Here is a 5,559-nt window from a genome sequence, read left to right on the forward strand (position 1 = left end):
ATAATTTTAAAAATCTTGCAACAATGTTAAAAATTGAATTGTTTTTCACTTTGAGACTGCATCTCACTCTGTCACCCACTGGAGTGCAGTGGCACAATCACGGTTCACTGCAGCCGTGACTTCCTAGGCTCAGGTGTTCCTCCTACTTCGGCCTCCTGAGTAGATAGGACTAAAGGTGCCTGCCACCACACCCAGCTAATTTTTTTATTTTTCGTAGAGACAGGGTTTTGCCAAGTTGCCCAGACTGGTCTCCAACTCCCAGGGCTCAAGCAATCCACCTGCCTTGGCCTCCCAAAGTGTTAAGATTACAGGCATGAGCCACTAGGCCCAGCAGTTTTTTTTGTTTTGTTTTGAGATGGTATCTCAGTAGTCTGTCACCCAGGCTGAAGTGCAGTGGCGCAATCTCAGCTCATTACAACCTTCACCTCCTGTGTTCAAGCAATTCTCCTGCCTCAGCCTCCCAAGTAGCTGGGACTACAGGTGCCCACCACCACACCTGGCTAATTTTTCGTATTTTGAGTAGAGACAGGGTTTCACCATGTTGGCCAGGCTGGTCTCAAACTCCAGACCTCAGGTGATCCACCCACCTCAACCTCCTAAATTGTAGGATTACAGGCATGAGCCACCATGCCTGGCCTTGAATTCATAGTTTTAATAAAGCAATTTCTTGTCTTTGTGGTCGCATACAGCTAGTTTGGTGATTCCCTGGAAGGACCCATGTGACTCCAGATCAAGTTCTACTCTAATGAAGATTTATTACAGCAGAGAATACAATACAAGAACAGCAGGAAAAAGGACATTAATAGATGAAGGCTGGAAGGTCAAATGCACACTTTTTTATCCTCTCTCTGCAGGGAGAGCACAGACATATCTTTTCCAGGAGCAAACTGCAAGGACTTGTGTGAGATGTACTCATCCAGGAAATCCCACTTGAGTTCTGGAGTCAAAATTTGTGTGGTTAGGCCAGGTGCAGTGGCTCACCCCTGTAATGCCGCACTTTGGGACACTGAAATGGGAGGATTGCTTGAGTCCAGGAGTTTGAGACCAGCCTGAGCAACATGGTGAGACCTAGTTTTTATTAAGAAAGAAAGAAAGAAAAAAAGAAAGAGAAAGAAAGAAAGAAAGAAAGAAAGAAAGAAAGAAAGAAAGAAAGAAAGAAAGAAAGAGAAAGAGAAAGAAAAATCAGGCCGGGCATGGTGGTTCGTGCCTGTAATCCCAGCACTCCGGGAGACCAAGGTGGGAGGATCACCTGAGGTCAGGAGTTCGAGACCAGCCTGGGCAACATGGTGAAACCCCACCTCTACTTTAACTACAATATTAGTCGGGCATGGTAGCAGGAGCCTATAATCCCAGCTACTCTGGAGGCTGAGGCAGGAGAATCCCATGAACCTGGAAGGCAAAGGTTGCAGTGAGCCTAGGTAGCACCACTGCACTCTAGCCTAGGTGACAAGAGAGAGACTCTGTCTGGAAAAATAAAAACAAATAAAAAAATACAAAATTTGTGGGCCGGGCATGATGGCTCATGCCTATAATCCTAGCACTTTGGGAGGCTGAAGAGGGTGGATTACCTGAGGTCAAGGGGGTAGAGAGCAGCCTGGCCAACATGGTGAAACCCCGTCTCTACTAAAAATTTAAAAATATTAGGTGGGTGTGGTGACACAGGCCTGCAATCCCAGCTACTCGGGAGGCTGGGGCAGGAGGATCGCTTGAAACCAGGAAGCGGAAGTTTCAGTGAGCTGAGATGACACCATTGCACTCCAGCCTGGCTGACATTCCTGCCATGTGACCAACACAGCCTAAACCACCAGGTTGGACGTCATAAATTTTTTGTCATTTTTTTTTAGAAATGAGGTTTTACTATGTCCCCCAGGCTGGAGTGCAGTGGCATGATCATAGCTCACCTTGCCTTTTTTTTTTTTTTTTTTGAGACAGAGTCTCATTCTGTCACCCAGGCTGGAGTGCAGTGGTGTGATCTTGGCTCACTGAGACTGCTGTCTCCTGGTTTCATGTGATCTTCCTGCCTCAGCCTCTCAAGTAGCTGAGACTCACCACCATGTTCAGCTAATTTTTTGTATTTTCAGTAGAGACAGGTTTTTGCCATGCTGGCCAGGCTGGTCTTGAACTCCTGACCTCAAGCAATTCTGCCCACCTCAGCCTCCCAAAATTCTGGGATTACAGGCATGAGCCAGTGTGCCTGGCCAAGCATCATGAATCTTTATGTTTACTTTAAACCTGCTGACAGCCTGGTTCATCTGGGCTCACTGTTTTGGGTAGCTATGTGAATATCCCAGGAGTTGGTTTGCAGTTTGACCAACAGCCATCACCTTGGTTACAGAGAGAAGTGAGAAATGAGTGAAACAGACCCGCTCTGTTAACTCTTTCCTCCCACTCTTGAAAAAGGTATTTCCAGACCCAGATAGTTTCACTGGGGAAGTCTGCTCATAGTTAAAGAAATATCAACACCAATTACACGTAATCTCCAGAAAACAGAAGTGGAAGCACTTTTGGACTGATGAGGCCAGTACAGTTGACCCTTATAACTGCAGGTTCCCCATCCATGGATTCAGCCAACCACAAATGGAAAATATTCCAAAATATGGACTCCAGACATGGTGGCTCATGCCTGTAATCCTGAGAATCGCTTGAATCCAGGATGCAGAGGTTGCAGTGACCTGAGATCGTGCCACTGCACCACTGCACTCCAGCCTGGATGACAAGAGTGAAAATCCATCTCAAAAAAAAAAAAAAAAGAAAGAAAGAAAAATAAAAAAATCACCCTGGGCGGGCATGGTAGCTCACACCTGTAATCTCAACATTGTGGGAGGCCAATGAGAAAGGATTGCTTGAGCCTAAGAGTTTGAGACCAGCCTGGGCAAATAGCAAGACCCCTGTCTCTACAAAAAAATAAAAAAAATTAACAAGGCATGGTGGTGCACCTGTACCGTAATCCCAGCTACTTGGGAGGCTGAGATGGGAGGATCACATGAGCCCAGGAGTTCCAGGCTGCAGTGAGCTATGACTGCAACACTGTATTCCAGCCTGGGGAACACAGCAAGATCCTGTCTCAAAAACAAACAAAAAAACAAAAACAGAAAAAACTCAGCTCTGCCATTACCTCTTAAAAACTTTTCCTTAACTTGCAGTCTAGAGTTGGAAGACCCCTCCACTAAGATCTGGTGAGAGGCTAACTGAATAAGAACACTTTGACCATCATATTATAATAATTGCTTTATTATTTGTTTTGAGACAGGGTCTTGCTCTGTCCCCCCAGGCTGGAGTGCAGGGGCACAATCACGATTCACTGGAACCTCAACCTCCCAGGCTCAAGAAATTCTTCCACCTCAGCCTCCTCAGTAGCTGGGACTACAGGCATGCACCATCACACCCAGCTAATTTTATACATTTTTTATAAAGAGGGGTGTCAGCTGGGCATGGTGGCTTGTAATCCCAGCACTTTGGGAGGCCGAGGCGGGTGGATCACCTAAGGTCAGGAGTTCCAGACCAGCCTGGCCAACATGGTGAAACCCCATTTCTACTAAAATTACAAAAATTAGCTGATTGTGGTGCCACATACCTCTAATCCCAGCTACTCAGAAGGCTGTGGCAGGAAAATCGCTTGAATCCAGGAGGTGGAGGTTACAGTGAGCCGAGATCGCGCCATTGCACTCCAGCCTGGGCAAGAAGAGTGAAACTCCATCTCAAAAAAATAATAATAAATAAATAAAATAAAATAAAAGAGGGGCATCTCGTCATGTTGCCCAGGGTGGTCTTATATTCCTGGGCTCAATCGATCCACCTGCCTCAGCCTCCCAAACTGCTGGGATTACAGGCATGAGAGCCACTGTGCCCGACCAGAGCTGGACTACATATCTCTATTAAGCTTTTCATCAGGGCCAACTGGGCACTGGCTCCTGATCCACCAGTCCTATGTGGCTGCAGAATGAATGGCCCCAATAAAGATTCTCCCCCGAGCCCCCTACCCCCAGATCTTCCTGCAAGGTTGGCAGAGCTGGATGCTCTGAAAGCTAAGAGCACGTGGGCCAACCAGCACCTGGCCAGAGAAGGGGAGGAAAACATGTGAAGGCTCACAGGTCTGGAGTCTAATGCCTCACTGGACACAGAACAGCCATCCCCACGTGCAGCTGCAGGGCGAGGAAGGTCAGCTCTTTCCCCCTTCTCAACCCTCCTCCCAAACACCAGGCAGGTTTCTGAGAATAGCAAAAGGCCAGCAGACCCATCTTCAGGGTCTCTGCGATCAGAAACATGCAAACACCTTTTTCTTTTTTGCTTTTCTTTTTCTTTGCCTTTTCTTTTCTTTTTATTTTTTTTCTTTTCTTTTTTTTGAGACTGTGTCTCGCTCTGTCACCCAGGCTGGAGCGCAGTGATGTGATCTCTGCTCACTGCAACTCTGCCTCCTGGGTTCCAGTGATTCTCCTGCCTCAGCCTCCTGAGTAGCTGGGATTACAGACACCCATTATCAAGCCCAGCTAATTCTTGTATTTTTAGTAGAGACCAGGTTTTGCCATGTTGGCCAGGTTGGTCTTGAACTTTTCACCTCAAGTGATCTGCCTGCCAAAAGTGCTGGGATTACAGGTGTGAGCCACTGCTCCTGGCCCAAAGACCTTTTTCTTCATGCTTTTTGGGAGTTAATTAAGCACCAGTATCTGAAAAGCTGTTTCTGCCTCCCACACTTGGAGGGCATGGTGGAAACAGAGTCCAGGAATGCACAAGGCTGGGAATTAGGTTCAGCAAGGTCTGGTATAGAAAAACTGAACCTAAAGGAAAATCATATTGTGCACTCAGCAGTACTTTGTAAAGAGTGTTTCAGTACCATCATAAAAAGAGGCCGGGCGTGGTGGCTCATGCCTGTAATCCCAGCACTTTGGGAGGCCAAGCAGGAGGATTGTTTGAAACCAGGAGTTGGAGACCAGCCTTGGAAACATGAAGAGACCCCATCTCTACAAAAAAAAAAATATAAAAATTAGCCCAGCATGGTGGTGCATGCTTGTGGTCCCAGCTACTCTGGAGGCTGAGATGGGAGAATCCCTTGAGCCCAGGAGGTCAAGGCTGCAGAAAGCTATGATTGTACCACTGCACTCCAAACTGGTCAACAGAACAAGACCCTGTCTCAAAAATAAAAATAAAAAGACATAAGCTAGCTGACTTTTTTAAAAAAAATTTATTTTGAGACAGAGTTTCGCTCTTGTTGCCTGGGCTGGAGTGCAATGGTACAATCGGCCTCCCGAAGTGCTGGGATTACAGGCATGAGCCACCATGCCCAGCGAAGAAATGATTTTTAGAAAACCAAAAGACAAAGACTGCAGCAGCAATAGAGGGCAATGTTTCAATCATAAACTGTTCCTGCAAAGAGAGGTAAGCCTGGCCTCCCCCAGGGAGCCTTTGCTGAGTGCACAGCACCTTCCTCCTTGCCTCCTCCTGTGTTCGCCTCCTGGCCTTCTATCCCTTACTGCACTCTCCTGCATCAGTACATGCACCACTGCTCAGGACCCATTCAGCTGGACAATGTCGGGGCTTTGGGAGAACGGTAAGATGTGGTCC

The sequence above is a fragment of the Symphalangus syndactylus genome, chromosome 9, assembly GCF_028878055.3.
Source record: "Symphalangus syndactylus isolate Jambi chromosome 9, NHGRI_mSymSyn1-v2.1_pri, whole genome shotgun sequence".
Lineage (NCBI taxonomy): Eukaryota > Metazoa > Chordata > Mammalia > Primates > Hylobatidae > Symphalangus > Symphalangus syndactylus.